The following is a 22,860-nucleotide window of genomic DNA, read 5'->3' on the forward strand; positions in this document are numbered from 1 at the left end:
GTCTGCAAGGAATTAAGACATAGAACTATTGCCATTCTGTATCTTCCAAAAGTTTGAGACAAACAGATATTAATATAATATGCAAGATTAATAAAGACATGAACTTCTTTAGATTTTAGATCATGGAAGCTATGTAGAAAAATATTTTTCATAAGTGTCGTATGCCACCCTTCAACATTCTGACATGTAATGCTGACCGCATTTTCTCACAGTTTGTTATAAATCATTTTTTTTAATTCACCGATGAAACTAATCTGATATGGCATTAATTTCTAAAAATCTCTGCCCTACATTTAAACAGAGTAAGGAGGAAAAGAGAAGAAATATACCTCACCATTCCTCACTGATATCTTTCAGAAAGCACACCTAAAAACAAACAACATTCTAGCACCTTCCAAAGATATGCCGATCATAAACATGATGAAAGTTATGAACAAAATAGTTATAAATAAAAGCTATTATTTTCTACCTGCCTCTTGAGCAACAGCTCAAATAACAAATTCTTGAAATTAATGCTAAACTAACTCTAATTTTATTATCACTTCTCTAGTTTATAATACAAGGTACCAGTTCTCTCTCATATGTTTAATACCCTAAAATATCTATGGATCTCACATTCAAACCAAAGAAGGTATTTTTTCAAAACAAGAATATAAAGAAGAATGTTTATACAAAGAAGTCAAAGATTCATATTCCTCTCCCTTCAACTTAAAAAAAAAAATCGTAGTTAAATTTGAATTATTTTTTCACATATTCTCTACCAAGATACTCAAGTAATTAGAAATCCATTAATAACGTCAGATTTTTTTTTCACCCAGTAGAGGGCAGTGCTACATATGGAAAACAATACATTACCAAGTTCTTCCAGTTTGTCAAAGAATGACCCCATTAACTCCCGTGCTTGGAATAACTTAGTTTTGCTTCTTAAAACATAGAATCAAATCCAAAGGAATCAAGTGGCAGTAGCAAAATGAAGAATTAAAATGTGCACATAGCTGAGCAATAACGACAGAGCTGGGAGGCACTGATAACACTAATCTTATTGTTTGATATGTTATAGAGGTGCTTTCAAATAATGGGTCAAATAGAGACATCCATGAGAGTCATAAATTGGATGATTTTTCAGAATGGATATTCAACAGTACTAGATATGTAAATTATCTTTTGTTTTCCTCCTGCATACTAGAGTTAAGATAGGCAAAGTCCTTGAAGACTAATATTCTGAATGACATCATAATTTGGAACGATGTAAATTCTAGCAATTGAAGTTTTTACTCCCTTTGGATTGCCACAGTGAGTGACACCTTCTTTTAAATCAAAAATCTCAAATTCATGATCCAGTTTTACTTCACTATATATCTTATCATGATATCAACAGCCTCGCACCAAAAATTGAAGTAATATTTCCTAATAAATCTCCTTCTCAAAGATATTGAAGCAATAACAAAAAAACCTTTTTCAGCATTTGAGCACCTTTAAAAAATGTGGAGCTGCCGTATATATGTCTGAACCTTGGTGGTGGTGGGGGTGGAATCTATTCTTTTCTACTAAATATAGTTTCAATTGTTTTTACTACGAATAGATATCAAGCAAGCTTCTAAAAATTGCTATGCTGATTTGTCAATTATATCACTTTGATGCAGATCATCCTGAGTAGACTGTTTACCTTCAAACATGTCCATCGTATTTCTTTATTGGAATCATTTGTTGAAAACTCATTTTATTTTTTTATTTGTAAACATAATTATAATGAATTATTTAAAACAATTTTATTCTGGATGTTTAGTCTTTAGACTGCCCTCTTTTCAGACTTTGGATTTAGAAAGAAGGAAACTTATTTTCTTTATTTCGTAAAGTGCTTAGAAATAAATATTTGATGGTGATGGCAATGAAGCGTCCATGGAATTTCTTCTCTGGTCCATTATTTAGATCTCAAGTAAGAGGAATGTTTGAAAAAAGATTTAAATAAACATGAGGACGAGTTAAACAGTTCCAACTAGTTTATAGCGCAGCACCTAAATCAACATTGCCATATGCCAACTCTCCTATTAAAGTGCTCTGCGGGGAGGAGAAGAAATTGGTAATTTGACAGAAGATTACTATTCAAAATAGTTATTTTAGAAAAACACTGTCTACAGAAATCTCCAGGAACCAACTATAATATTTAATTATTTGACCTGAAAAATATGAACCCAAATTATTCTGCTATCATAAAAAATTCATTGATATAACTATTAAAGGAGGAGAGAAGAAGCTAATGTGAATGAGGAAAAACTATTTATGGCACAGTGCAGTGCTCTGAGTTTAGTTCTAAGCTCTGCCATTTAGCTGGGTCAACTTTAATTCTTATATTAGTTAATTGGCAGCAACATTACTTTCCTTGGAAGACTGATGCTAGCATTAGAGGCAAAGGAATATAGAGCACCTGTCTTAGTGACCAGGCTGTGTTTGTTGCGCAGTAAATGCTGATCACTCTCATTAGCTCTGCAAATCACTTTTTATTTGATGCTGGGCGAATTATTGACTTCCTTGAATCTCTTCCTCATCCCTCAAATTGGAATTATAATATCCGCCTATCTTACCAAGGAGTGTTTTTAATTTGAAATGAGATAATAAATGTGTAAGTGTGAAAAGACTTTGCAAGTAATAAAGTGATATATAAATATTAGGAACTATAATTAATTGGAAATATATACAGAAATTAAACTGGCATAAGAAAACCTCCTTTGCATACAGAAATTGTTTAGAAAGATTATTTTGAATGAAAAGTTTCGTTGGCTTGTAGAGAGCCGATCACTATTTACAGCACCATTATAATTTCTGTTTTTTTTTTGTGAAAAGCATGTTTACATGCTCAGAGTTTTGCCCTAATACTGATAGATTAATTTAGTGGGTCAGAACTAAGTATTATCTATGTGCTTAAAGTATCAGATTTCCAAGAAACATTTACGTTTACTCTTTTAAGATAAACATTATTTTCTAAGTAGGCGAGATTCATATTTTCACTCAAGGAAAATTTTGTAACTGCCATTTGACTGATAATAAAACCCTGGTCAATATAACAAGTAATTCTTCAGAGTTACTGCCTACATCTGCAACTCAGGCGTTCCTGAAGGAACAAAGGACATGAATGCCTTCAACCTATAGTCCCTGAGGAAAGCAATGAAAATAGCCCAATCTTAAGTCCTTCTGGAGCGTCATTACATGACAAGCATCATCAAGAGTTATTTCCTTCCTGAGGACCACTGCAGGAAAAGGGTGTGGAGGAGCCTCTGAGCGCCTCTCGCTACCCCTTCCTCCAGACACCCACGGCTGCCTCGTGTCTTCCAAATGCCCATTGAGGTCTGTCTCCCTCACAGGCTAGGAAAAGACTATTTTTCTCTTAAACAGACATTATTAATAGTTGTGAAGATATTGGCAATACCTAATTTAGCTGTCCATTGGTTTATTTATCTACATGTTTAATCTAGGATTCCCCGACTGCCTAGACACACACACACACACATACACACACACACACACACTGATCACACTAACATTTAGAGAGAGATGATATAGATGATATAGATAGATAGATAGATAGATAGATAGATAGATAGATAGATAGGCAAAGATAGATAGATAATAAATAAAAGAGCAGATGGATGGATAAATGAATAGATAGAAAAATTTGAAACTTGCACAACTACCGAGCCAAAGTCATTACCTTTATCTTACAAGTGGCAGTGACTTATCTATTCCTGTAATGGCTCCCATTCATAAGAGCAAATGGGATACAGGAGAGACGGATCGTCTACTCCAGTGATAAATGTCCTAGCCAATGGTAACTTGAGACCTGATGTTTGAATTTGTTCTCTCAATAGACACATGGGTGAACATAATATCCCACAGTAAGTCCAGCTGCCTAATAAATCACTCAGAGCATCATGATTTAGTATACACATATCTTTTAGTTTTCCCTCTTTCATACCTGCAATTTCTCTTTTGTCGGTTCCTAAAACACACCATGCTACTTCTTACCACAGGCCCTTTTCACGTCCAGCCTGCTCAATGTGAAATGAGACCCCCCTGCATTTAGTTCAGGCTCCTTTGAGATGGGCTATCATGAAACCGAGACTCTTTCCTTCGGAGTACCTATCTGTAAACATGTATCACGTGACTGCTATGTGTATCAAAATGTCTTCCCTACCAGAATGGAAAAGACTAGGAATGTCCATTCCTACAAGAAAATCAGGGCTGGTGCCTCTTTTTTCATTATTGATCCTTGCACGGGGACACGGTCATAGTGGATGCCTGGTAAATATTCATGGATAAATGAAGTTGGGAGGTGTAAGCAATTTAAGCAGAGAAGCAGGCATTCAGTTTTTCAAAGCTTTGGATTATTGTGTCTCGTTTTAAAAGGCAGAAGATATTATGGGGCCGCTTTATGGTTAGCAAGTGGGGAAGAAGTAGATAGTTGAGAAGTAATGCAGTACTTCAAAGTCTCTACTGGGTGCTGTCTGTAATGGCATCGAGGGCCACAGACGCAGAAGAGTATGACAACTAAGGGGGAGTAATGATGTAGCAAAAATAAAAATATGTTCTCTGGAAGATTTTAAAAGCAGTGTCAGGAACAGCAAGTCTATTTGAAAGTGAGAGGTGATTTGGGACGATCAATTGGTTTATACATAATAGAGAAAGGGGTGGAAGAGGCTGATTATAAAGGAAAGATGATAAAATGCTTGCTTGAGGATTTTTGCTACCACAAAATCATGGACAGTTTCTCATACAGGTAATTAGGTGCTTGTTTAGAGAGTTCAATGTTTGTTAAATCAATTGAAAATATTATCAGGACAACACATGAATAAGATAGAACAAAAAATATAAAGAAAGAATGTAATCCCTGGAAAGTCAGCTAGTTCAACTCCTATTTGTCGAGATAAGGACACTCGGAGATGAAGAACTCAGTATTTTGTCCCATGTCATCAAGCACTACAAGAATAGGGTGGGGCTGGAATAAAGCTCAACTTATTTTCACCAAATTTTACACCAAACTTTACAAAGGCTTATTAGCATTTGTAATATATTTTTCCACATACTTTAAAGAAATGAGAAGTACAATGCCCTTGTTCTACCAAAACTGCTTCTACTAATTAAATCTTAATTAGTTAAAACCATGTAATTCTATCGAATTTCAATGATATGCCTTTATCCTTCAGAAGCAGAAAGAGTGTTTCTATAGTCATGATTACATTTTTCATTTTGTAGATATCCAAGTACAGCTCTTTGCAAGTTATGTATCATATAAGCTAAAAATAATGTCTGGGTATTTGTTTCAGAATAGAAGGAATTCTAGACTAATGTAGTAAGTGGTGCCACCTCAGCTGCACCCATAACGATTCCATTTTGGTTATAAAGCTGGCTCCAAGACTAGACAGAGTCCAAAATGTCTATCTTGAAGTGCTTTGAATTTGCAACATTCAGAATTTCAAGGATGGGAATACATTTGCTTCTGTGTGCTTTAATCTGTAGGTATAATGGTGAATTCTCACTTATTACTTTCACTTTATTTATTTGAGCAGCAATTGAATGGCCAACATTCAGGAGCAAAGTATTAAAATAGGAACCATGGGATAAAGAAAAAGAATCCGTAAGGCACAGCTCCAATGTCAAGTTGCTTTATAGTACAGTAAGGGAGGATGCCACGGTATACATTTTTCCTATTTTTAAAATTTATTTATACTCCCTTGAAACCCACATAGATATTGTTGCTATGCTGAGTAGAAAATCGTTATTACTTTGAGAGCTAAAAATTCAATAACTTACGATTACATTGTTAATGGTCAGAATTACATTATTTCCCTCAATATGTTTTTTTTTTTTTTCCCTAGTACGATGATGCCGTCTATTAGAACCACAGAAATAAATTTTAAATGGTAGGGTTTAGATTCTAAAAAATATCGAAAATAAAGATAAAAAATGTTCACAAATTCCATTCACTGATCCATCCCATTAAACACCTTTTTTCCAAACATGTATTTTCCACAATTTCAAATAAAACTTTTCAGCCAGCCCAGAACTATTTTGTTATCTACAAGAAAAATAAGCATCATGGCACCATGAAATATCCTGTCCTATGTGTCAAAGCTATAGCCAAGAAATGGTTACTTATTTTTCCCAATTCTATGGGATACTAGTGGGAAACAATGGAAAATGGTGTTGAGGAATCACCGGCAGTAATAAATAGCTTTACAATCATTTGCCGTGACAGAGGCTTTGTCCAAAAAGGAGAATGTTTTACTTTTGGTTAGAAATGGGTTGGCAAGAACTCAACTCTGACCTAGCAGCCCCGTGGATATTCATTAATTTTAATTGAATGGAATAAATGTCCAGTCTAGATACAAAATTTCAAACCCAATTAATAAGGTACTTAAGGTATTGGCAAAAGTCTCTGCAAGTCTTCTAGCTATAATTTTAAGTATTTGAAAGATGGATGAGGTACCTGGGAATTATAAAGGAATCATCGTAGTAATACTTGAAAGGGAGGGGGAGATGATGGTATATGCACTAAAAAGCTCAACTTATTTATATATTCTGCATAAGAAATTTAAACAAAAATGTTATTTTTTTGGATGAGAGCAGGGTACTAGAAAACAAACAATACTGTTCAAGAAAGAAAAAAAAGATATGTCAGATTTATTTTATTTCTCACTGTGACTAGGAGCCCAAATTAACATCTTGTGCCAAGAACATCTTTTACCTTTTCAGGTATTATCTAACTTGTTAAGAATATTTATAGTTTTTCTTCCTTTGGCCAAATTTTAGTATTTTCTCACCTAAACTGACCATTAGTTATGTTTATTACTTAATGTTTATGTTTATGTTTATTATTTATTATTCTCCAGGTTAAATTTTTCTGAAATATTGACTTTGTACACTGTGGCATGCATTTTTAAAACTTGTATCGGAATGCATGCCAATGTTACAAGTTATGGTACCCAAAATAAAGATATTCACATAGATCTTGGCAACATTCTTGCATCCAGCCAGCAGTGCTGGTTTTGCTAAGTCAACTTTAAGGAAGAGAAGGTTCTCTACGTTTTACTGGTGGGACTAGGATGAAGCTAGCAGAAGGTCGGAAGAAGGAACAGGTCTGTGGGGAGTTCAGGAAGATTGAGAGCTAAGTCCGATGGTATGAAGTATTGATCCAGAGTAGGCAATGGGGTATGACCTCAGCGAAGCCTGAAAGACAGGGAGAGTCAGTGCAGAAGGTGGGAGCCGATGTCCTGTGTCGAGTCCAATGAGCCACGAGAAGCCATAAAGAGCAGAACCAGTCCAGTTGCCGAGACTGGTGGCAGGTTGGGGTCTATGTGCACAGTAGGTCAGCGTGGACAAGTGGGGCTCAAGGTTGTGAATAACGGTGAAGGTACAAAATAACTGTTTCATGTTGCCCTGGCTCCAGCTTTAAGGATACAGATAATGATTTATGAGACTCAGAGGACAGAGACTGAGGCCTACAAAAGCGAAAACGTTAATTCTTAACTTTTGGATTTATGTGTATATATATACACATACATATATATATAATATTTTACTGTATATCATTATGATAATATATTTCATATATTCTAGATATGGATAGATAAAGATAGAGGTAGAAGGAGAGAGAGAGAGAGAGAGTGAGAGAGATAGGGAGAGAGAACTTGCTGTGTACATAGTAATGTATTAGATTCTGATCACTCTAAAATAAGCGCCTATGTTTCAAATGTGTGTGTCTGAGATTGAATCTAATTACAATCCGTTTGAGAATCAAAGCAAGGCAGTTTAAAATGAGGTCAGTCCTCTCACTGAGCTAAACACAGGGACACATTAAGGGGAGACCAGGAGTCTCCCGGACTGGCAGGGGGAGGCAAGCCTGTCTCTGGAAGGGGAGAAAACAGCTCTGGAATCCTTTCTGATTTCCCTCCTCTCCACTCAGCTAACCTCAGCTTCATTTATCTAATCTTCACCAGGGCTTGCTTCTTTTTCGCCCCCGCCATATGGAAGAGAGATACAAAGGTTCTCTTCCTTGCCCAACCCAGAGATGTAGACAAACTACACGCCTGAGAAAAATTCTGCTCTTCGCTCAGCTCAGCCCAGTCAGCTCTGCGCAGGGCTAAGTTCAGGACATAAAACGGCCACCCACACAGCCTCTGCTGTGTCAGAGGAGGAGAGAATTTAATAAAAACTGGCAGGGTCGAGTTTTTACAATGATGCTGTTTTTATATAGATCTCCCATGTGATACATTTTGCTCAGAATTCGGATATGTCTGGATTAGGAAGACATATATATGACGAAAGGGTCAAATGCTGCTCAGAAGCTTTTGGTGAGTGGGGGGTGGGGAGGAGGTTGTCAAATGCCACTCTAATAAGGACACAGTTGCAAAGCTGCAGGATCACTAAATCTATGGATGTCTCCGTTTCGAGGAATTACTTTTTCTTTTCAGTCTCCTGAGGGGAGGCACCTGCTCTCTGCTGTTTGTGAAGGATTGGGGCCGGACACTCTTTGGGTTAGACTTCTTTACTGCAATTTCTCCTCCAGGCATTTGTCACACCCCTGCCTCTTGTGTCCAGCCCTTGTCAGACCTGAGATTTTGGGGTCCCAGAGGGATTAGCACTGGGGTTAACTCCTGCCTGGCTCTACAGCCAGCTTTCTCCATTATGTTTTGTCAGTGACCACTCATCTGTACATGTTCCTCCTGCCCAAACAAGTGTCATATCATTCTTCTGAGAATGTCCTACTCCCTTCTATATTTCTGTCATTGTGAGATGACATCTAGTTTACATCTTGACTGTCATTTTAACAGCATTTTGGGGGGTGCTCGAGGGTTCCAGAGATTCACTAGAACTCACAGGACTGTGGTCCTTTGTACTCATGGCTGTAGTTAGTTTATTACCATGAAAATAATACACGATGGCAACAGCAAAGGAAATAGAAACTGTTGGAGGGCATCATTGAGAAGACATGATCACTAGTGGACCCACGAGCTAAACCCAGGAAATCAGAGACTCCTCACCCCCACCACCACCACCCCTCATGAGTGCTCTGCCCACCGCTCCCACAGTGGAATGTTTTCGAGGATGCAGCCTTGACAGAGCAGTATGTTGTTGAGACCGTCTTGATGGTATACATGACTGAACCCAGTTAAGGCCTCTATATAAATGTTTCAGATTCGGGTGGTTGGATGCAGAGATCATCTTGTTTTGTAGATACCCAAGGCGAGCCTTGTACATAAGTTTACTTCCTTATTATACCTGCCTGCTGCCAGTCTGGAGTGGTCTGCCTCTTTCTTCAGTCTCTCTTTGCCCTCCACATATGAAAGCAGTTTCAGATGTCACTTAGGAAGTTCTCAAGGTTTGTAAACCACCAGAAACATCAGATGGAGGCTGGAGAAATGCACACACAGAACCGCATGCTCTCTCCCCTCCAGCCTGAAATGGGTCTGGGTCACACCAAGTGTGTTTGCTCCAGCAGTGAAAATGCAACAGCATGTGGGCATTGTTTCTGCCCAGGAAGCCAGTTCAAGAATCAGAATACAGGTATTTTTTATCAGGAGCTGGTCATATAGGTACCCTCTGCCCACCTGTGCACCATAAATCACATTGTTTGTAAAATAAACCAGGCACGGAACAACAAACTTATTAGTTGAGAACAGAGAGACGGTTCTCAGAACCAAGTTCCCAGAGGCCAACCAAAGGCCAGCTTTTGAATTTCAATCCTGCTATGTTAACTCTTTCCTGCACAGATAATAGAGGGAGATAAGTACATGAATGAAACAATATTAGGAACAAAACTAAAAAATGCTTTGATCAAGGCAGCCTCTCACAAGGGAGGTTTGTACTACAATGAATGCATACTAACACCCATGGTTCAGTTAATAAATAGTTTTGGATGTCAGAGAAGTCAGTAATTATTTTTCGTCAGCCAGCTGAGTTAAATCTTGAGTTTTTATTTGGATTTTGAAGCATAGGTGGAAGATCGATGAATTTAGGGGAGCATAGAACAAATATGAACTAGCATGTGGTTTACTGCATAAATGTACAGTATAAGGCAACAAATAAAATAATCCACTTCTCTAGAAATAGAACCATATTAGGAAGCTTATGGAGGTAAGAAATGACAGGTACAATTTGGGGCAATGTTGAACAATAAATTTTGGCATCTGCTGTAAGCAAAGAGAGGTATTGAAGACTCTTCTTGAGGAAGGACATAAAGGAATTGATATTGTAGAGTTATATGTTTGGCTTAGACCCTATGATGTTTGGTGACTCTGGAGCCTTACATTATGAACGTGTGCCGCCAGCTGAGCTAAGGCTGTTAAGAATGAAAAGGTGAAGTACTATTCCAACTTCAACACTGGAATGAAAGTATGCATTAAGGTAACTGGCTATCACTATGATGTTGGGGGAAGGGAAGGAAGAGGTGAAAGGTTAATAAGGGAGGTCGAAGGGATGAAAGTCAGAGCAAAGTCCAGATTTTGGCTCTGAGCTTCCTGAGGGCACAATGAAAGGGAGCTGCGGATGGTTACGTGTTTAATTCTCATTGTCATTGAAGAGAAAACATCCTTGAGCAGCAAGACTTGCCCTGGAGATTAGCTGTGATATAATACAGGAGATGTATGGAGGGGAACGATGTGCCTTTCTGCAGTTCACTCAGTAAGTTCTTACATAGTGCCGCTTCCTGCCACCGCCCTTCAGGAGAGCTCATGGCAACTGCCCCAATGCAGCTGCGGTTCTACCAGTGTTCAGGACCAAATGGTCCCTGGACGTAATGCACAGGTGGTCTGACTTAATTAATGATGAAATCTAGAGGGAGAGGGTCATTGTGGTCCTCGACGGTCATCCATAATTATAACTTCTCCCGAATCATTCTATGATAAAGGACAGAGACAGTCCAGGGCTGGGTTCTTTGGTGAAGAATTGGACTAATCTGCCCATTGATAGTTAACTTTATTTTATTTTATGTAATTGTAAATGGTTTTATGTTATCGTATTTTAAAAAATTACTTCTCTTGAAAGTGGGATCTTATACTTTTTTGATTCCTTAGCCTTCTCATGTCCTCTTCTGGGTGTACCCTTATGCTAGCTATGGGGGGTACACCCACAGAGTGGTCTCTCTGGTCAAGTATCTAGACCTCACTACTGATTTGGGGACAGAAAATTCAGGGTCCAGAAGAACAAGCTATGGAAAATCACAGGCAAACCCAGATTGTGGTAAAGTTTATAGCCAAGCAATCTGATTTCTTCCAACCAATAAACTGCAGAAAAAAATAAAAATAAAAATGCAAAGATTGGAAAAGGAAAAACAAAATCCTTATTTACAGATAAAATGACTCTCTACATAGAAAGTGAAAGAGAATCTATCAAGTATTATAGATGATGGTGGATGGATAAAATATCAATAGAAAAACGACATCTCTCTATAAAGTAATATAATAAACAGAGAATCTAAGAATAACCTTTTTGCATAGCAACAAAAATTTCGTGTTCATAGGAAGAAATCAAATGGAAATATATATATATTCTATATAATAACTTTTAAAAGACCAAAAAAGAGAAGTTCTTTATGATCAGAGGTTAGACTCATATTTTTTAAAAAAATCTCAAAATGTGTTAACCATTATTCTGACCTGCGGATTAAAAACAATTTCAACTCAAGTCTGATCTAAAATTCAAAGATAGTTATAAAATAATTATGAATGTGCAAAAGCTCACAGATGACCTAGATACTCTTAAGGAAAAGGAGACAGGTGGATTTACCTGTCAGGTGCTAAAATATACTATAAATTTGTGGTTCACAGATAAACAAATAACATAGAGCACAGAAAGAAAACATGAAATACAGAAACTATGGGACCCAGCATAACAAATACATGAGGGCATGAAAGGCTATGCAAGAAACAGGGCTAGTATAATTTGCCTCCATATAGAACGAAAATCAACATGGAAACCTTTCTCATTCTACTCATAAAAATTAAGAACAGTTGAATTACACTTAAATATTAGAAGCTAAAATGTAGATTTGATAGGAGATAATGTAAGAAAGTGTTCATAGGTTAGGTTAAAAATGTTTTAATAATATTGAAAAGCATTAGCCATGAAGTAAAATAATATTGTATTTTGACTACATTAATCTTTAAAAAAAATTTTCCAGCCTGGAACACTGTAAAAAATGTAAGAAGATGATATTTTTAACACAGATAACTGATAAAGATTAGTATCCAGAATATATAAAATCTTGCAAATCATTAAGAAAAACACAAACAAATAATAGGAAAAAGTGGTAAAAGGGATAGTAGAAGGGATAAACACTCTCCTCCCAAAAGCAAAAAAAAAAAAAGTTGTTTGTTTATTTCCATTAAACATGCAAAAAAGATGGCAATACTTCCTAAACTGATCTAGAGGTTCAAATTAATCTTTATCAAAACCTGAGTTGGCTTTTCTACATGAATTTGACCAGCTAATCATAAAATTCATTTGTAAATGCAAGGAACCCAGAAGAGCCAACACAATCTTTAGAAATAAGAATAAAATTGAAGAACTCACTCCCAATTTGAAAACTTACTACAAAGTTACATTAAATCAAGAACGTATAATAACAGCAAAAGTGTAAATATACAAATAAGCAGAAGAGAATTGAAACTCCAGAAATAAATCCTTATGTATTTGGTCAATGGATTTTTGACAGAGATGTCAATGCATCTCAGTGGAGAAAGAATAGATTTTTCAACAAATGGTATTGGGGCAACGTGGTATTCACGTTCATATGAAAAAGAATGAAGCTGGTCCCCTTTCTCACACTATGTATAAATTAACACAAAATGGAACATCAGTCTATATATAAGAGCTAAAATGATAAAACTATTAAAAGAAATAATAACAATCAACCTTTGTCATTTCGGCTTACACAAGGATTCTTAGATATGCCGCCAAAATGTACATTAGACTTCATCAAAATTAAAAACGTTTTCTGTGCCAAGGCGTATCAAGAAAGTGAAAAGACGATCACATAATGGTAGGGTATGTATGGAGATGCTCCAATGACAATGGAGTTACAGACCAATAAACTCATTGTAAGATGCTTTAATACATCTCACCTACCAAACTTCCTGGCTTAGCCTACTCTGCCTTAAACATGCTCAGAACACTTGCATTAGCCTACAACTGAGCAAAAACATTTCACTTCCACTGCCCAGCATCACGAGAGTCACTAGCCCTGGAAAAGATCAAAACTGGAATAAAATAAAAATAAAAAGACAGACAATTATAAGTATTGACAGGATGAGTAGAAATTAGAATGCTTATATATTGCTAATAGGAATGTAAAATCATATAGTTCCTTTGAGAAACAGTTTGGCAGTTTCTCAAAATGTTAAACATAGAGTTATGACCCAGTAATCCCATTCCCAGGTTTATATCCCAGAGAATTTAAGACACATGCCCATGCAAAAACATGAATACAATTGTTCATAGCAGCATTGTGTATAATAAAAAAAAAATGGAAAAATCCAAATTCCATCAATTGGTAAATGGATAATCAAAAATGTGGTATATCTACACATTAGAATATTATTTGGCAATACAAAGAATAAAGTGCTGATACATGCTATGACATGGATGAATTTTAAAAACATTGTGTTATGGGAAAGAAGCCAGTCACAAAAGACCACTTTATTGTATGATTCCTTTTATAGGACGTGCCTAGAGGTGGCAAATCTTTAGAGACAGAATATAGATTAGTAGCTCTGAGGGACTGGGGATGAGGGGGATGGAGAGTGACTACAAGTGAGTATTACATTTCTTTTGGGGTGTTGAGAATGTTCTGAATTAGGAGAGTAGTGACAATTGCACAAGTCTTTGCATATGCAAAAAATTACCAAATTATATATTTTTTGAAAGCTGAATTTATGAAATGTGTCATAAAAAAGCTATCACTAAAAAAAAAACCATAAAACCTACATGTAACATCAGGGTTACTTTCAATTCAAAACCTTTTCTAAGGGTAAATAAAAATGCTTAATGCTGTATAAAATTTTCAAAAGCAATTTGAAGATATGCTAATTTCTTAAATCTAAAATAAAAAAGCATATTATTGCTGTTAAATTTGTAGAAACAGAGTGGGGCTTCCTTATCTTGTCATTTATTGAATTGTCCATTTTAGAATTAGCACTCTTTGAAATGAGATAAATTATCTATTTTTAAGATGAATGAATCAAAGTCAAGTGAAAGAAATTGGAACTTTTAAATGATGTCCAAACTTTAAATTATAAAATGATGATATTACCCATTTTAAAGAAATATCATTTCATTTTTCTCTCATGTTATTCCACTTTCAGATTACTGATAAGGCTAACGAGTCAAGGAAAAATACTAACAGTACATATTTCAACAAAAAGGAAAAGGAGAGAATATTCTGTGCTGATTATACAATGCTAATCATCACGCAGTGATCCTTTATGATCATGCAAATTCCAGTTTTTGTTTATTAAAGTTGAACAGAGTCTGCTCGCTTTGATTTATTAGAATGTTTTATACATGGATGATTTACTCACTGCATTCTTTTTAGCTAGCATAAGGTAAAGTTCAAAATAGATTTCTACTTCATCTTTTTAATTTGTAAATAAAATTCAACACAGGATGACTGTATCGTTGCAACTGAACAAATAAAAGACTAAATAGATCAGGATGGTCTTGGGATGATTTATCAATATGCATAGAGACAAATGGGCACTTTTAAATATGAGTGCATTGGGGGCTCAAGCAAGATGGTAGAAGGTAGACACTGTGCTTGCCTGCTATCACGACCACGTCAAAATTACAACAAAGCTACAGAACAACCTACACTGAGAGTCACCTGAGGTCTGGCTGAACAGAAGTCTTATATCTGGGGACATACATAAGAGGCCAACTCAAGACTGGTAGGAGGGGCAGTGATGTGGAATGGGCTGGTCCCACACCCGCATATGGTGGTTGAGAATCGGGAGGGGTGTCTCAGCTGCGGAGGTCCCCCTAAAGAGTGAGGGGTCCCAGTCTCACACCAGACCCTCCAGCCCAGGGTTCCAGTGCCAGAAATAGAAGTCCCCACAACCCCTGGCTGTGAAAACCAGCAGGGATTATTGCTGAGTGAGACAGCGGGCCGAGGGAGTCGCAGACTTTCCTCTTTAGGGGCCTGTGCGCAGACTTACCGCTGACAGACTCGCTCGCTCTGGGCTCCAGCACTGAGGCAGCTGCTTGAAAGTGCCAGGGACACACCAGGAGGATCTCCATTATCTGGCTGCATGGCGAGGGCTGGAGGGGCAGCTTTCTCCCGGACAGAAGTACTGGGAGAGGTCATTGTTCCTTTGTTGAGCCTTCCCCACTCCCCGCGTGCAGACGCAGGCGGCCGCCATATCTGAGTCTCCAGCAACCAGGCTGACACTGCTCATCCCGCCCACACGATTCCGTGAGACCCCGCCCCTCCCAATGAGCAAGCCCACCCAAGCCACTTCCAATGGTTTTTTCAATATAAATGGCCTTTCTTGGCTTATGCTGTGGACTTTCCTACAATCTCTCAGAAGCTCACAAAACCCAGATGAGTAGCATCTGGCCTTGCCATGCCCTGTACCTGTTATGGAACAGTCTCAAACCCCGCACTAGCGACAGCCAGCCTCAGTTCCTGGCTTGGCCTCCCAAGACACCTATAAGTCCAGTATGAGTGGCAGCCATTTGTGGATTGCTTGGTGATTCTTACCAGGTGGGCCCCAGAAGTGCACAGGCTGCAGCTGAGCTTGGCCTGCAGCCAAGGAGGGCCTTAGGCCGGCACACCTAGTGGCTGCTTTGACTAATGCCAGACCCAGAGAGCAACACCCAGGGCAGCGTCTGGGCAACACCTGAAGGGCAGATTGGGCAGGCACCAGAGCCATGCTAAAATGAATCCTGCTTCACAGGGTCAGCCCCTAACTGGCCAATCCTCACAACCAATCAGCCCAAGAGTCAATCTCTCCCACTGACATGCAAACAGGCTCAACTAAAGCAGGAGGTCACACACAACCCATACAAGGGACACACCTGGACCACCCAGCTCAGGCGACCAGGGAAAATTGTGCCCATAGGCCCCACAGGACACCTACCACATACATAAGGCCACTCTACTCAGACGGATAGACTTAGGATCCCCACCTAATATACATAGAAATAAACACAGGGAGGCGGCCAAAATGGGGAGACAAAGAAACATGTCCCACATGAAGAAACAGAACAAATCTCCAGAAAAAGAACAAAATGGAGACAAGCAATCTACCAGATGCAGAGTTCAAAACACCAGTTACAAGGATGCTCAATGAGCTGAGAGAAAGAGTAGAAGAACTCAGTGAGAACATTAATGAAGGGATAGAAAACATAAAAAAGGAAAGGAAAACATTAAAAAGAACTAGTCAGAAATGAAGAATACAGTATCTGAGATGATCTTCATTAGAGAGAATCAACAGATTGGATGAATGGAGGATCGATTTTGAGGATGAGATAGCGAAGGACACCCAAACAGAACAACAACAAGAAAGAATTATCCAAAAAAATGAAGATAGTTTAAGGGCCTCTGGGACAATGTCAAGTGTAACAACATTCACATCATAGAGGTACCAGAAGGAGAAGAGAGAAAGCAAGAAATTGAAAACCTTTTTGAAAAAAATAATGACAGAAGACTTCCCCAATCTGGTGAATGCAATAGACATGCAAAAGCATAAAGAGTCTGAAGCAGGAGGAATCCAAACAGGCCCACACCAAGACACACGATAATTAAAATGCCAAAGGTTAAAGAAAAAGAGAGACTCTTAAAAGCAGCAAGACCACGCAGTTAGTTACCTAGAAAGGAGCTCCCATAAGACTATCGGCTGATTTCTCAAAAAACACTTTGCAGGCCAGAAGGGATTGGCACAAAATATTCAAAGTGATGAAAAGCAAGTCCCTATATCCAAAATGACTCTACCCAACTCTATCATTTAGGATTGAAGGGAGATAAAGAGCTTCCCAGAAAAGTAAAAGCTAAAGGAGTTCATTACCACCAACTCAATATTATGGGAAATGTTGAAGGGATTTCTTTAAGAGAAGAAAAATATGTATTAAAAATACAAATAATAAAATGGCAGTAACTACATATCTATCAACAAGTACTTCGAATAAAAATAATTAAATGCTCCAATCAAAAGAAAAGGTGGCCGAATGGATAAGAAAACAAGACCCTTACATAAGCTGCCTACAAGAGAGTCATTTCAATCTAAAGACAAACTGAAAGTAAAGGGTTAAAAAAAGGTATTTTATGGAAATGGAAATGAAAACAAAAATCTGGAGTAGCAATACTTATACCAAACAAAATAGACTTTAAAACAAAGGCTATAACAAGAGACAAAGAAGAATCCAGTAATCCCACTTCTAGGTATTTATTCCCAAACCCCAAAATACTACTTTGAAGGGACATGTGCATCCATATGTTCATTGCAGCTTTATTTACAATAGCCAAGATATGGAAGCAACCTGGGTGTCCATCAATGGATGCACGGATAAAGAAGAGGTGGTACATATATACAGTGACATATCACTCAGCTCTAAAAATAAACAAATAAATAAATAAATAAATTAATTAATTAATTAAATCTTTACATCTGCGGCAACATGGACCTGGAGGGCATCGTATTGAGTGGTGTAAGCCAGACAGAGAAAAATAAATGCCATACGATTCCACTTAGATGTGGGATCTAAGGAACAAAATCAGCAAATAAAATAGAAATAAATTCATAGATACGGAGAACATTTTGAGGGTCACCAAATGGGAGAGGGTTTGAGAGAGGTGGATAAAAAAGGCAGAAGGGATTAAGAAGTACAAATTGGTAGTTATGCAATAGTCATGGAGATGTAAAATGTAGCATAAGGAATATGTCAATAATATAGTAATAACTATGTACAGTATTGAATGGGTGCTAGATTTATTGGAGTGATCACTTCATAAGTCACTTCATAAATGTCTAATCACTATGTCATACACCTGAAACTAATATGTTGTATGCCAACTATAACTAAAAAGTAAAAAAAAAAATTTTAAATGATCATTGGATAAAAACATAAGTACATAATATAAAAATCATGGAATATATAACTATAGAATATGAAATTACTCTCAAAGTTTACTATACTTAAATTCTCCTCTGAGGCCAAAATTTTCATAGTTGTTAGATTTTTGTATATAGCTAAATAAACTTAGTGATACTCTCACCACATTTTACTGACTCTGGATTTTTTAAAATAACTTTTAATTGGTGGATGTTACAATAAACAGAATTTTTTATTGTGTTTAATATTGCTTTCTATTTTTCTTATTTGTTCCTGTTTGTTTGTTGTGTCACAAAGGTTGCATTGATGGTCTGAGTTTTGTTACATTTCAGAGCACCTTCTTAGTGCATACATTATATTTGACTTATCACTTGGCTCAAATAAAATAAAAATTTCATTTTTATTTCGTCTTAATGGGACAAAATATTTTGGGGTCATACTTTCTTCCCTTCAGAATTTTAAACATTACTCCATTATTTTTTCACACCAGAAATTGCTGAGTGGAAATTCTTTTATGATGAAAAACAAAACACCAAAAACAAAAATATTGTGTAGAAACAAAGAAACCTTCTTACTGATTAAAAAGAAATACAGCATATATTGTACTTAATATAACAAATAATGGCAAATATGAAGAATAAATGTAATAAAAGCTTCGGGAACTCTATGGAGACTATAAAACTTTATCAAATGACATTAAAGAAAGCCTAAACAAACAGAAAGCTAATTTCTTGAAATCGTTCTATTCCTTGCATCAAACAAAGAGTGATTTGGAATTCCGAATATTCATGCTGATTTTTATTCTAGGACGTTCTGTTCAGCTGATGCTGAAGAGTTGTTTACTGCAGGATGAAAGAGATGAACACAAGAAAATGATTTTTAAAAATTAACTATAAAGTGAGCTCTCAACACACAAGCCCTATTCCATTCCAGATGTTTTAAAGATCTTTTTCATCAGCTACCTCCACCTTCTCCAGCAGACCGGATGAGGGCTCAGGTACCTTATAAACATACCAATACGTGCAACAGTGGTCAGACTTTCTTCTGTTCCATCAGGTCAGGGTCCACTGAGGGCAAAAAGCCTTTTCTGTTTGCCTTTTATTACTGTGACTAGCAAAGAATAGGTGCTAAATAATTAGATGTACAAAAATGTCTTAGATTTTGGACTTGACCTCACAATTACACATGTTAGTTAATTACCAAATACACAAATTTGAATTTTCTCATTCATTAGGTGGCATCACTGAACTTGCTGTCCCCATACTCAGCGTGGGTTAGAGAATCAAATGAGATCTCAGGTGAGGTCAAGCTGTAGAGACTGCAGGTCACTCCCCACAGGCAGAAGCAGGGTGTTGTCAATGGTAATCTTTGTACTTTATTTATCTTATTTTGTAATTTTATTAGCATTGATTTTGTTATTAATAACATGCACTACAGCAAATAAAACATGTAAATATGTCACTAGGGGTTTTTTTTTAATAAAGAATTCTTTTCATGTGAATTACCTCTAAATGTTTTAAAATGTCATGTATGGTCTGATTCTTTCATATTGCGATTTCCCAAATGTGACATACTTAAAAAGTTATAGTCATACATTCAATAAAAATTTACTAAAATAAGTTATGAAAAGACAGAGCAGCAGGGGTGAAGGGCCATTGATGAGATGGTACAAATAAGCTGAGCTTTGCTTTCTGTGTTTAGTCATTCATAAGGTATTATATAAAGAGAATCAGATGTTTCTGTTGAGGCCAAGTCCTGATATCCCACTACTGTAAAGAAACTTGGAGCACGTTCTTAGAAGAAATGAACATTTTTATTTTCATTAACCACAAACTGAAATATGCCATTTCCCTCATGGGCAACAAACCACAGTGGTATCAGCAATACTTGAACTGTCACAAATAGAAATCACAGATATCATCATATCCTACTATGGACTTCAGACATCACAAAATATCATTACTTAGAAATTATCCAGGTTATTAGACCCAATGGTGGACCTTGGTATTTAATGTGTTAATAGCAAAGCACATATATTACTACATAGCAAACTGTTTTATAACAGTTTGATACTGGTATGTATAAATGCTCTTTTTGTAATCTTATTTACTATGTGAATTCTATTACGTTATTTTGAGAAAAGTCCATAGGCTTCATAAACTTGTCAAAGAAGCCTATCACATATTTTTAATGATTAAGAACCCCTGCTTCAGAGGGTGTCTAATTCTATACCCCATCCTCCATGGCCTTCCTTCTCAAGGATGACCAGCAGCATCCACATCATCTGGAGCATAGAAATGCAGAACCTCCAGGCCCACTCCAAAACCACTGAATCAGAATCTGCATTTCAACAATATCCTTTGGTGATGTGGACATTTTTACTGTATTATTCTGTAATATTATCATATTTCTTAGAGTAGGACCTCCTTAGTAGCTGTACATTTTCTGTGACATTACCTAAACAATCAATTTACCAGGATTAAAACAAAACAAGACAAAATAAGAAATGAAGGAAAGAAGGAAGGGAGGAAAGAAGAGAGGGAGGGAGAGGAGGGAAAGAGAAAGAGAGAAAGAAAGAAAAGAAAGAAAGGAAGGAAGGAAGGAAGAGAGAGAGAGAGTGAGAAGGAAGGAAGGAAGGAAGGAAGGAAGGAAGGAAGGAAGGAAGGAAGGGAAGGAAGGAAGGAAGAAGGAAGGAAGGAAGGAGGAGAAGGAGGAAGGAGGAGGAGGAGGAAGAGAGAGAGAGAGAGAGAGAAAGAAAGAGAGAGAGAAAGGAAGAAAGAGAGAAAGAAAGAAAGAGAAAAGAAAGAGGAAAAACAAACACAGTGATACCCATTTCATTGCCAATAAATAATGCATTTTCTAGGTTTAATAAGACACAGATGCTACTTATCTGAAGTAATTATTTTTATTGCATTAAATCCATGGAGGAAATAAACTTTCTAGGTTCCAAAAGATATGACTCTGGAATTGACAAAAAACTTTAACACATCTTGCTTCTTTGTAGTCCCATTTCTTAATTTAAAAATCCATGAAAACATGTGTTTATCTTGGAGGCAGGGAAGAAGGAAGAAGAGACGAGTCGCTAGGGAACATTGAGTGCATTTGATTAGCAATAGCATCTATGTTTAAGGCTTGTGAAATGAGAAACAAGAGAGGAAGGACACAACTAAAGGAAAACTGACATTGGCAAATCCCCGCGCTTTATTTATCATTCGGTTTGAAGTAACAGATATTTTAACATATCCATTAACTTAAAGGTTCCTTAGAAATAGTAGTTCTTACATTGATTTTCAAAGAAATCCAAAATAATGCTGAATTTTCAGAATTCAACGTTCTTAAAGTAAATGATGCAATAACTTTCTTTGAAAATTTTGACCCAGTAATTTCCTGCCGAAAACCTTTTTAGCAGGAATGCCTTCAAGAATATAAATAAAATGATTAAGCACAGAATATCCTCAAAATATGAGATAAGGCAACATGCTTATGTAATGACACTTTCTGAAATAAAATTAAAGTGAATTTTTATGATTCCTTTGCTGCAATAGTTACTGACTACAAGTCTAAATTCTGAGTAGCTCATGAAGAAATGAGTGGATAAGCAAACTAATGCAGGAAATTTCACTTTTTTTAATTCCATTGATTAAAGTTTAAAAAGCTATATTCCACCAGTTATTTATTTTTTAAAATAAGGCACACACACACACACACACACTATTTAACCAGTAGACCTAAGGACTTTTTTTTTTTAACAGCAAATGTAGCATAAGAAAGAGTATACTTTAAAAAGAACATTTTTTCTGAGATAGCCATAGCTTATAGCGGAAACTAAGACTTTTTCTTCGTAAGAAAAAAACTGAAAAATATAAATAAAAGTGATGAAAGATACTCATTTGAAATAGAATTAATTATATATTGCCAACTTTAATTACTATCTGAAGAACAGCTGCATAAATAAATATAAACAATGAGTGAATTTAATGACAATTCTTTTCAGGGGACAGAATTCAAGATTCAGAGTCGTAGGAAATGGGTTGTATTGAACACAAGCCACTTGGAAACTGGACATTGAAACAAAAACCACTAATCTTTGAGAAGCAAAAGTGTGTCTTCTTGTAGAATGTCTACAGTAGCAGCCTCCTTCTTGTCTCACAGTGTGATCATGTGATTCGGAAATTTCCCAAGGTCGCCTGCCGTCTGCCACCTTGAACTTCTCTCTTGATCCCTGCTCCTAGCATCTAGGTACATATTTAATATCTATTTCCTTTAATAATCCATCATTTTGCAATGATTTGCTGAATGTTTACTATATTCAAGATCTTGAAACATATGGGGACACAAGACCTGTAACGTTTGTGCTTGCAGTGAGACATACAGATTCCGCTTAGACCTCCCATCAAGGAAGGACTTTTTTCCGCAGATGGCGTTCGTCAAAGACACTTCTGCTGAGAGCCATCTCCAGGATTGCCTCAGCTGCAGAGTCGCCTGTCCTGAGATTTAGGCTTTTTTGGGCCAGTCCACAACCAAAGACTTAGGATGCCAGTTTGGAAATGCTCAACCATGTTATCTAACGCAGAGCAAATCCTTAGCTCATTTGCAGCCCAGAGCACCTGTGAGATTGGCCAAAACTTGATCAGTCTCCATTGCACCTTTACATCTCCCTCTGCCCGGACCTACTGCCCTCCCCTGCCACAGTTGACTCAGAACATAAGGGCACTCCTTAATAACCACCTTGTGGTTTTGCCAACTAATTTGTCTCTGAAC

Source organism: Pteropus medius, unplaced genomic scaffold (assembly GCF_902729225.1).
Source record: "Pteropus medius unplaced genomic scaffold, Ma_sr-lr_union100, whole genome shotgun sequence".
Taxonomy (NCBI): Eukaryota; Metazoa; Chordata; class Mammalia; order Chiroptera; family Pteropodidae; genus Pteropus; species Pteropus medius.